We start from the raw sequence: 12122 nt of genomic DNA, 5'->3' as shown, positions 1-12122 counted from the left end.
TTAAGTCACTTAGGTGTGTAATGATTTCATTAACACTAAATACATTTACTCTCATTCTCTTCATTATACTGTCATTATACAGTATACACAGTCACTATACAGTCTACAGTCAATTAGAACAAGGTAGGTATGTTTACATCAAACTATGTGCTCAATAAAACACTTGTTAAATTGAAGTTAGACTTTTTCCTCTCTTCAACAGAAGCCTGGGGGGGTGGGAAGGGAGACTTAATTACAAACAATTCCAAGTGAGATTCCAAATTTTCTGACCTTGTATCAAATACTACTGTAATAAAGAGGCTATATATACATTCTTTTGAGAGCTATGTGCCAAATATTTTATACATACATGCACTTTATATTTGCATGCATTTAATCCTTTTATGACACAGGCACTATTATAACTTCCATTTTACACAGCCAGAAGTGGCAGAGCCAGGTCTGAAATCCAAGAAGTCTGACTCCAAAGTCTCACATACTTAAACTCCAGTATTGTCGCAAGGACCTCAAGCAAACCAGAGGCTCCTGGGGCATAAAAATATGTTAATGGAGTATTCTAAAAGCAGGATATTCATTTATTCATTTAGTTACAACATTACAGACTTGGAAATATTGATTTTATATTATGAGTTATAATCCAATGCTGCTTTGTTTACTTTGCTGCTCAAATCGTACCAGTTTTGGCCATTGAGAGTTCTCAGCAGGCTCCCGTGCTCCTCTGACTTATCCTTATCATGCAATTGTGTTGTTGTGGTGATGGGTGTTAGAGTACTTCCCTACTTTCTGGCACTACAAGATGTTCCAGGCTCATCTTGTATATTTCCTGCCCAGTCCTATAATCAGTCATTTCTCCAAGGAGCTCTTGTTCCTTGTATTAAATAACGACATTATTCACAATTGATCTATGGAGTCAATGCAATTCCAATTAAAATACCAATTAAAATTTCGGGGCACCTAGTTGGCTCAGTCAGTTAAGCATCCAACTTCAGCTCAGGTTATGATCTCATGGTTCAAGAGTTTAAGCTCCTGTCTGTTGTCAGCACAGAACCTGCTTCAGATCCTGTTTTCCTCTCTCTGCCCTTCCCCCACTTGTTCTCGTTCTCTCTCTCTCTCTCTCTCTCTCTCCCTCTCCCTCAAAAATAAACTTTTTAAAAAAATGGTATTGGAAATGAAGATCTAGGTACTAGGTGTTGCTACTGGGTTTCCTTCAACCTTCTCAGCGGACACAGCACAGAAATATATGTGGGTATAAATCCAAGCATGTATACATACACATACGTGACTATTACAATATGTAACCATCTGTGTTAAGCTAAAAATATGAGTTCATGCTGATGTCCCCAACTCCAATCTATTACCACATGAATCATTCTAGCCTCCGTCCCTTGCTTATCTGTAAATTCACACTCTAACAGTGAGAAGAAACCTGTCTCTTGCCATCCATTTAGTTAATTGTTCAATTGCAATATACATGTATATCAGTATCAGAATTAACCTGCACCTTCATGGAATACAACTTTTATCAATTAGACTACAGTGCTTATGTGCAATTCCTTTTGTCTTAGATTCCACTCACTTCCAAGTTTACTTAGGTCAGCACCTCCCTTCCATTTTCAGTGAGGCTGTTTCATATATTTCTAACACAATTAAATTCTCTTGTCACAGTCTGCACTCCTTTCTGGGATCTCTCTACCTCCAAAATGATTTTTGTTTTATTTGTACACAGTAAAGTTTACTTTGCGCTGTAAAGCCCTATGGGATTTGAAAAATGCATGTCATGTATCCACCATTACAGTATCCAAAATAATAGTTTTATCAAGCAGCACTTTAACTACCGGGGCACCTGGCTGGCTTAGTCAGAATATGCACCTGCTGTCAGGGTAGTGAGTTCAAGCCCCACACAGGATATGGAGCCTACTTTAAAAATAAATTACAAAGTACTACAATCTTCTAAGGAAGCAGCATGGTTGGGCAGAGAAGTTGAAGTCAAAAACTGTAAGTTTAATGCTATCAACAAGCCACAGATAGACTTTAGGACTATCAGCTATCCCCTCAAGGTTCCAACAGCTTCATTATAAAATGAGGAGTTCACTGAGATGATAATAATATGTAACATTTATAGGGGCACCTGGGTGGCTCAGTCGGGTTAAGCGTCCAACTTCAGCTCAGGTCATGATCTTGTGGTTTCGGGTTCGAGCCCTGCATCAGGCTCTGTGCTGACAGCTCAGAGCCTGGAGCTGCTTCGGATTCTGTGTCTCCCTCTCTCTCTCTGCCCCTCCCCACTCACACGCTGTCTCTCTCTGCCCCTCCCCACTCACATGCTATCTCTATCTCAAAAATAAATAAAAATTTAAAAAGTTTTTTAATAAAAAGTAATAATATATAACATTTATTAACACTATGTGTCAAGGATGGTGCTAAGCACTTAACAGGTTATCTTATTTATTTCTAAGAACCATATCAAGTAGATACTATTATTATCCCCATTTAATAGATGGCATTAGGCTTTATACTAACTTGCACAAGATCTCCTAGCCAGAGTTGTAAAGACTCTAGAGCAGGAGTCAGGACAGTATGGCTTGCATATCAAATCCAGCCCACTGCCCTTTTCTTATTCCTGATAGATAAGAATGTTTTTTACATTTTTAAATAAGTGAGGGAAGAAAATCATTATTTCATGACACATGAAAATTCTATGAAATTAAAATGTCAGTGCCCATAAATGAAGGGCAGAGTTGAACAGCTCCAACAGAGAAGGTATGACCAGCAAAGCATATGATTTATTTGACCCTTTACAGAAAAACTTTCCTGAGCCCTACCCCAGAGCCTGGTCTTCTGTTATATTCTAAGAATGATTCTAAAAAAGGCAAACTATTACTAACATTAGAATAACATGCAGGACAGAAATATTTTAGACCCTGAACTAAAATATGTCATGTTGCAAAATACCACATCTCTGAGTTATCTTAAATATTGACATCTAGTGGTATTCATTACATAAACACAAAGGTTAATGCATTGTAACTATTTTCTTTATTGGTGTATTTTTTCCCTGCCTTGTCTTAAAAAAGATTTGAGACTCTTCCTACTCAAAAAAGTTCTGATTTCAACACTTTACAAAGTAAAATTTTAGATTAAGCTAATTAAACTGTCAAAAAAGAATGTTACTTGTAATTACAGCTAACATTTGTGGAGAAACTATGTGCCAGAGACCATTCTAAGCAATTTACTCATTTATTTCTCACAATTACCCTCTATGAAGCAGGTACTATTACTCTCCTAATTTAACAGATGAAGACAGTGAGGCTTAAATAGCTTTCCAGAGATCATACAGTTAATAAGAGAGTTAAAATTCGAACTCAGGTTATCTGGCTCTAGGATCTAGAAGGGGCTCGGTATAATATACTGCCACTGGATTACAACGCTTCTGTTAACAAGGTAGAACAGGGCCTTTAAACATATGAAAAGAATGTATTTTTTTTTTTTTTGTATTTTTTTTTTTAAAAGACAAAAAAACTACTACTAATTCCTATCAACAACTCAAAAGAAATATTTAGGTTTATACTTACCCATGGCACCTAGAGTTTGCATAACCCTGTGTTTATCTTTGCAGAACCCCTCTGTGCTCTCCACACATATACATACAAGTGGATTAATTCTCTTGTACATCCCCAGAATCTACCACAGTCCCTTGAGTGTGGCAGATGCTCAACAAATTGTTGGGAAAATCAAAAAGCACTCATTAGGTGTTCAATGAATATTTATCTAATGAACAAAATAAGGAGTTACATAAACCATTAGGTACAAGCATCATCAAATGGCTTGCTGACCTGAAATGAACTAGGACTGGATCATAAAAGTCTCTGGCTTTATAACCATAACATTGTGTCTGGTTTGTTCTTGAACCTTAACCATCTTCCTTGCTAGCAAGTTTCATAAACAAACCACTCATTATACACCTGTCAAACAATATTCATCCTTCAAACTGATTCTAATTTTCCAGGATTATAATGCATGTTTTTATCTAATTCAATTTAATCATAGTCCATCCCATTCTTCATCATTTCAATATGGAGTCAAATTTCTTTATCTTCACATGTAAGCCCTACCATTGCCTTCATCATTTATACTTCCATTTTCTGGAAACTTCCCCCCTGTTTATTTTGACATTTTATTTTTCAGTAATCTCTAAACCCAATGTGGGACTTGAACTCACAACCCTGAGATCAAGAGTCACATGTTCCTCCAACTGGGCCAGTTAGGCACCCCTTAATTTATTATTTCTTGAAGTGCAGCAATTGAAATCCATTCTATAGTCTAAGAGTAGACGTAACTGTGGTTTTGTACCAAGATAACACAGTCCGTTTATTTTTTCATGTCTTTCCAGGGAATGACTAACATTTTGTCGGCCTTTCTGACAACACTCAGGCAACATTCTCAGGAATAAACTGAGCACCTGAACATCCTTTTTACCATATTGATGTTTACTAGCCATTTCTCTGTTCTTGCACAAAACTGTGAAAGATTTATCCTGTTTATTCTACTTAGCTACTAACCTCTTACACAAAAGAGCTAGCTGTCACATACAAACCCAAAGGTACCTTATTTGTTCTTTTACAAGAATATCCTTAGTACCATTATCAAAAGATGACTCTATACTTGAATAAGCAGAAACAATCCCATATACCATACAGGTTGTTCCTACTACATAGTTTCCTTTCTCCCAAATCAAAACTAAATGTGTATCATAGGGGATCATAGGGAAGCCAGGGTGGTTCAGTCAGTTGAGTGTCCGACTCTTGATTTTGGCTCAGGTCACAGTATCACAGTTCGTGGATTCAAGCCCCAAGTCAGGCTCCACACTGACAGCATGGAGGAGCCTGCTTGGGATTCTCTCTCTTTCTCTCTGTCCCTCCCGTGTTTGTGCTCATGCTCACTCTCTCTCAAAATAAATAAACTTAAAAAAAAATTTTTTTAAATGAATGTATGGGGCACCTGGGTGGCTCAGTGGGTTAAGAGTCCAATTTCGGCTCAGGTCATGATCTCACAGTTCGTGAGTTCCAGTCCCGCATCAGGCTCTGTGCTGATACCTCAGAGACTGAAGCCTGCTTAGGACTGTGTCCCTCTCTCTTTGTCCCTCCCCCACTGGTGCATATGCTCTCTCTCTCAAAAATAAATAAACATTAAAAAAATTTTTTTGAATAAATATATGTCATAGCTTTTGGCGTATTTCCTCACAGACAAAAATAAACCAACATTCATCAATATGCTGTCTTACAGTTAACATGTCATTTAATCTCAGAAGTGAAAATTATTATTCCCATTTTACAGATAAGGAGAACTGAAACTCAAAAATGTTGAGTAGCTTACCCAGTGGTTAAGTGGGACTCAAACCCAAATCTTTTTTTAGTCTAAAAACAATGTCTTTCCATCACATTACCAGGTTTCCCCTTAGCTAAACTATCACTTGCTTTTCCCATAAGAAGTCATGTTCTTGAGAATATGAATTTAAGAGTCCGCATCCTACTTCTTGTTATGGAAACCACTGGTTTGCCCCACATGAAATCACTTATCTATGCATCCAGGCCTCTCTAAGACAAAGGCTTTCTTAAACTAGGGTCCATAAACTTGGATGGGGAAAAATTCACATTCTTATTTTTGCTAAAATGTAACTGAAAATAGCATTTCTTTCATTTCTGAATGTAAGCAGCACACCCCAACTTTTACTATTTGTTTCAGTAATAAAAAGCTTATTTCTTACATCATAAATACGTGAACTATATTTTATACATTTAAATGTCATATTCTGAGAAGGTGTTCACAGGTTTTTTTAGACTGCAAAGGGGTCCAGGGCACATAAAAAATATTAAGAACCCTGCTCAATAGACTGTCACGCAGGCTGTCAAATCCTTGGGCAGTGAAGGTTTATAAAATCACGTCACACAGTTGATTCACAGTCTTTTAGTCCCTTAAAAATATGAATAGCATTTAGTTCCAATGATTTATTTACTTTTACTTTTTTTAAATGTTTATTTGTTTTTGAGAGAGAGAGAGTGGAGGACAGAGGATCCAAAGTGGACTCTGTGCTGACAAGAGTGAGCCCAACACGGGGCTTGAACCCCCAACCGCAAGATCATGACCTGAGCTGGTTGGACACTCAACCAACTGAAACAGCCAGGCACTCCCCCAATGATTTTTTAATATCTGTCAATTACATTTATAATTACTGATCTCCTACTTCTGACCTAACATATATGGAAATCTCTCTTATGTATTTATTAAATCCAGGCATTATACTTTGTGATCTTTTCAACCCTAACAAACCTACCACATCATGATTAGCAAGTGAATCGAATGCTTCTATAAGTGAATTTCTAACTTAATGTAAGCCATAGTCTGAATGTTTGTGACCCTCTCCCAACCATCATATGTTTAAATCCTAACTCCAAAGATGATAGTATTAGGTGGGACCAGAGCCCTCAAGATTAGGATTAGTACCCATAATAGGTATTTAGTATTACCAACTCTTCTCATTCTCTGTATGCTACGGCCTATCATGTCAAAATGTTTATGCTTAAGATTCAACTTTAAAACTTGCCAACTTTAAAACGTCATTTTCCCACACAAATTCAATTTCCTATTAAACCTATCCCATTCTGAACTCTCGAAAATTCATTGTACCCCAGCACTTACATTTTGTGTGAACTTGTATATTGACACGTTAAACCTCGAAGCCAGTTTTAATCTTCTTGAGGGCAGCAAGATGTCTATTATTGCCTCTCTAGCCCCATGTCTACACAAGCAACAGCGGTCAAAAGCTGTTATGATACCTTTCCTTGGTAGTACCATGACAAACTCTTATTACATGAAATCATAACACCATAGCTTATTGTCTGTTGCTTAGACTCAATCAGATGTTCACCTTGATGTACTCAAAACTGTTTTTTATCAGTCATAAGCTTTTCTAATCACGTTTGTGCTCTTTACAGTTACCTATTAAAAGACACGGATCTTTGAAAAGTAGTTTGGATTCTTCTGAAACAAAATAAAGAGGAAAAGAACACAGTAAACTAAAATAACAGAATTTAACCCTTAAAAACACAAATTTACTTTATTATCTAGTAAGGTATGTGACTTTTACCACATTTAATAACCTCAAATTGTTGATTTATAGGAAGAGCTTGAGAATTTCAAGCATAAAACACAAAGGGAATGGATTATTACTGGCAGCAAAAGGGAACAAAGTCCTGATACATGCTACCACATGGATGAACATTGAGAGCATGTTAAGTGAAAGAAGCCACTCACAAAGAGACACATACTGTATGATTCCCTTTATACCCAGTATCCAGAATAGACAAATCTACAAAGACAGAAAATACATTAGTGGCTCCTAAGGGCTACGGGAAGGGTTGATGGGGTAGTGACTACTAAGGTGGCTTTTTGGGGTGATGAATTACATAGAGTTGAAAGATGTACAATTAACTCTGAATATATTAAAAATCACAGAAGTGTACACTTAAAAAGCTTGAGTCTTTTGGTATGTGAATTATATTGCAATAAAGCTGTTGCCTGAAAATAAAACGCCACCACTAGCAAACCAGAATGAAAACCTCCTTGGGAAAGGCAATCATGAAAGTCACTGACTGGAAAAGTAAGCTGTTACCTGTGATTTTAGCAAAGTCAACCTCGTAATTTTCTCCCATTCCTCCCAACAAGTAACCTGCTAATTCCATTTCCCATTCCTACCAACAAGTACCCGAACATAAAACTAGGCGGTGTATGTATGAATCAAAGAATTTGCGAACAGTTGGCTGCAAACTAAAATAGTGAGTGCATTCTTAGGCTCTATCACTCCTAAACTGTAGGGGGCTTCCACCCTCGCTGATTACGGAAGTAGTAGTTTTCTTCAGCTAGCTCAAGAAGGAATGTCAAAATAGGATGACACTTGCCTGGACACCGTACAAAAGCCTGGACACCCTACAAAAGGACACACAATGGGTATCCCCTACGCACTCCTAAGTATGTGCACGTGTTAGGCTGTCCCCACCTAACACCAACAAGCAGCACGCACCATTCACCCACATCCCAACTTGCTCCCCATAAACTGACACACTATCAAGCTCTTAGATCTCATTTGTTTAAGAGGACAGATAAAGACCTCACGGAGTCCCCACTCGAGCCTAGCCCCCGCCCTGACCCACCCCACCCCCAAACCCACACACGTGTTAGCCCGACACCGCCCCACCGGGTCCCACGTGCACCTGGTCTAACACACTCCCCACGTGTGGGCGCCCCACGGGCTTCCTCGGCTATCTGAGGTCACCGCGTGACCCCAGGCCTCTAGAGGTATAAAAGGGGGAAGGACGAGGCCCAGGTCCCTGAGGTCCCAACACTACGGGGAGTGTCCACACCCATCCTCCCTATTAACCCCAACAAATCCAAGGGCCGGGGGCGACGGCCCCTTTAAGACGCGGCCCAGTCGTCGCCCGCAGAGAGGGGCGCAACGGGGCCTACACAAATCCCCCTCCGTTCGCCCGCCCACGTCAAGTCGCCTCACCTCGGGCCGCCGGGCCCCGCCGCCGCGGCGGCGGCGGAGGGGGGGCGGGGTGCGGGCGGGGTCCGAAGGGGGGGGTCGCCCCGCCGACGGTGGAGCCGCGGTTCGCTCTCTGAGGCTGTGGGACGGTGACTGCGTTGGGCGTGGACGCTCCTAGCTCGCTCCCTCGGCGGCTCCTGGGACCCCAAGATGGCGGCGGCGCTGAGGCGGCTGCGGGCGCTGGGCCGGCGGCGGCGGCGGCCACTTTCACTCACTGAGAGGAGCGGAGCAGGGACACGGGGAGCCATGGCGGGGGGGAGGAGAGGCGCCATAGCCAGGCCAGAACAATCGAGCCGCTACTCAGCTAGCTTACCCCCGCCCCGCCCACGCTCACTGTTCTTCGCCAGCCCGTGGCCTCTCGCAGTGCCGCTGCCGTCGGCCTCGTGCAGCTCGCACCCCGCCGCCGCCGCCTGACGCCCAGAGCGGACTGGGGTTCGGGGGGAGACCCTGATCCATGCCATCTGAGTGCAGATTGGTCGGGGCTGGGACTGGCGAAGATTGCCGAAAGGCGGCGGGGAGGAGGAGGAGGATGTCATCGCAAGAGTGAGCAAGCAGATCTCGCGGGAGCAAATGTCGCGAGACCTCTCCAGTCCTGCAACCGCCGGAGAAAGGTTACTTTCCCCGGAAGTAACGTCAATCGAAACGGCCTGGGATCCTGGGAGTATTTGTTTCCGCAGGCAGGAGTCGGGAGGGTGCTTATGATTAGTTTGTTAGAGGCCACCGAACACTGAGATCACTTGAGGGAAGGGTTACGCTCCGGTGTGATAGTTTATCCTGTTTGCAGCCACTTTAGGCGGGTTGGGAAAGTACCTACTGTGTAAAGCCACTCTTTCAATACGGTACAGGTTTGGGCTTCCCTTTAAGGCTTAGGGACCAAGATCACGATGCTGTGGCCTCGTTAGGTAAATGCCTAGGTGGATCTTTAGGAATCAAGGACTTGGGAACACATAAAACTGTCATCGGAAATGTCTTTCTGTTCTCACACCCACCGAATGAGCCTGATGTCTGTGCCAGCTCCACAGTGCAAGCCCCGTGCTAGCCACGTTTACTAAAGTTAGTGAGATTCAGTTAACAGGATCTGTGATTAGAAGTACCTAGTGAAGCCTAACTGAAGATAAGGATTAGATTTTCCTACAAGTGAACTATGCTGCAGTATTTCAGTTTCCTCACATTTAATGCTTTAAATCCTTTAGATCTGGCCCTTAGCATTTAAGCAGAACATCATTTCCTTAAGGTCATTAAGTAGACTTCTACATGTGCTAAATTCACTTTTAAAAAGTTAATTTTGAAAAAAGTTAATTTTGCTTAAAGGCAAAAGTATGGTACTTTGCGTAAGAAAGAAGGGGACGTAGGGAAACGCAAGTATCTGCTCATTGGCGGGGTGGGGGGGTGGGGCTAATAAACTAAAGTGATTGGTGTCTGGCAGGAGAGGAGGGTGGGAATAAGGGGAGGAGTGGAAACAGGGTAGCAGGATTAAGGAGGGAGTGGCAAATACTGTTGTAAAGGACTGATTCTTTTTTTTTTTTTTTAATGTTTTTACCTATTTTTGAGACAGAGAAAGACAGAGTATGAGCCGAGGAGGGGCAGAGAGGGGGGAGGGGGGACACAGAATCCGAAGCAGGCTCCAGGCTCTGAGCTGTCAGCACAGAGTCCGACGCTGGGCTCAAACTCACAGACTGAGATCAGGACGTTAGCGGAAGTCAGACGCTCAACCAACTGAGCCACCCAAGCGCCCCAGTAAAGGACTGATTATTAAAACCATAGTTATGTTTCACATACCCCCCAAAATTAAACACCTAAAACCAAGTAAGATAATATTTCAGTAACAATGAGCTGACTGTAGTATAGACCAAAAGGAAAAGAATAAAGGGGATAAAGTCAGTAATCCCCTAGAGGGACCAAAATGCAGGTAGTAGAGTCTTAAAGTTCAAGTGTGTGTTGACTGTTTTATTTCTTTTCTATTGCTATGCTAATTACCACAAATGCAGTGGCTTAAAATAACACGAACTTAGTATCTTACAGTGCTATAGATCAGAAGACTGATAGAGGTCTCAAAATGGGCTAAAATCTCAAGGTGTTGGCAGGGCTGCCTTACTTCCTGGAAGCTCTTTGGGAGAATTACTTCCTTTTCTACCTTCTAGAGGCTGCTCCCATTCTTTGGCTTGCAGTTCCAAAGCCTCCATTTGCAGAGCCAGCAATGGCAGGTTGGGTTCTTCTCACATCGTATCGAGCCAACTCTTACCCTTTTTCAGCACCCTCGTGATTATATCAGGCCCACCAAGATAATCCAGGATAATCTCCCTGTTTTAAAATCAACTGATTAGCAACCTTAAATTCACCTGAAACCTTAATTACCCTTTGAAATATAACCTAACATTCGCAAGTTCTGTGGACATCCTGAGGGAGAGGGCATTATTTTGTTCCCTGCATCTGTCCTAAAACCTCTGAAGTACAACTCTGTTTTCATCTGTGATTCTCACACTAAAGTCCAGCTTTTTCCAATCTCTAATGCAGTCTTACTTTTTTTAATAGTTTATTGTTTTTTTTAGTAATCTCTACACCCAACTTGTGGCTCAAACTCACAACCCCAAGATCAAGAGTTGCATACTCTTCCAACTGAGCCAGCCAGGCATCCCTACTATCTTACAATCTTGATTAAAAGTATGTACATTCTTGGGGTGCCTGTGTGGCTCAGTCGGTTAAGTGTCCAACTTTAGCTCAGGTCATGATCTTGTGGTTGGTAAGTTCGAGCCCACACGGGGCTCTGTGCTGACAGCTCAGAGCCTGGAGCCTGCTTTGGAATCTGTGTCTCCTTCTCTCTCTGCCCCTCTCCTGCTCACACTCTGTCTCTTCCTCAAAAATAAGTAAACACTAAGAAATAAATAGAGTATGTACATTCTTTGCCTCAGAGATTTAGTACATCATATAAAATTTAATCCACGATTTCTTGGTAATTTGGATTTAAATTGAGATTTAATATTTTTCAGAAATATGATTTTACATTAAAGTTCATTGTAACATTTTGTTTACTATCCAAATGGAAGAGTCTCTTTGGCTTGAATGTTTCCACAACCATTCAATATGCAGTATTTAATTTTATCAGGGTAATGTTTAAAATACATTAGAGGCTCATTTGGTTAAGTGTCTGACTTCAGCTCAGGTCATGATCTCACAGTTGGTGAGTTTGAACCCCACGTAATGCTCTCTGCTGACAGCTCAGAACGTGGATCCTTCTTGAGATTCTGTGTCTCCCTCTCTCTCAGCCCTTGCGCTGTTCAAGCTCTGTCTCTCTCTCACAAGAATAAATAAACATTTAAAAATTAAAAAATAAAATACATTAGAAAATAAAAAATACAGAATTTTTTTTAAGTAAGTAGGTTCCATGCCCAATGTAGGGCTTGACTCATGACCCTGAGATTAAGGGTCACATGTTCTACCAACTGAGCAAGCCAGGTGCCCCAAAACATACAGAATTTTTTTTTTTAACGTTTTTATTTATTTTTGAGACAGAGAGAGACAGAGCAGG

At 41.2% G+C, this 12122-nt stretch overlaps 1 protein-coding gene across 2 annotated transcripts in view; it reads right to left on the bottom strand.

Annotated features, from left to right (window-relative positions):
- Positions 1-8607, bottom strand: part of INO80 (INO80 complex ATPase subunit) — a 135418-nt gene extending 126811 nt beyond the window's left edge. The window contains exon 1 of one of the 2 annotated variants that reach the window (XM_042989129.1): positions 8561-8607. The gene's annotated coding sequence lies outside the window, so the exon portion shown is untranslated. The remainder of the gene's footprint in view (positions 1-8560) is intronic. The other variant, XM_042989128.1, reaches the window with a different exon arrangement.
- Positions 8608-12122: the final 3515 nt, after the last annotated feature.

Source organism: Panthera tigris, chromosome B3 (genome assembly GCF_018350195.1).
Source record: "Panthera tigris isolate Pti1 chromosome B3, P.tigris_Pti1_mat1.1, whole genome shotgun sequence".
Classification (NCBI taxonomy): domain Eukaryota; kingdom Metazoa; phylum Chordata; class Mammalia; order Carnivora; family Felidae; genus Panthera; species Panthera tigris.
Note: the sequence above shows the minus strand (reverse complement) of the source record. Positions and strands in the feature narration are given on the sequence as shown.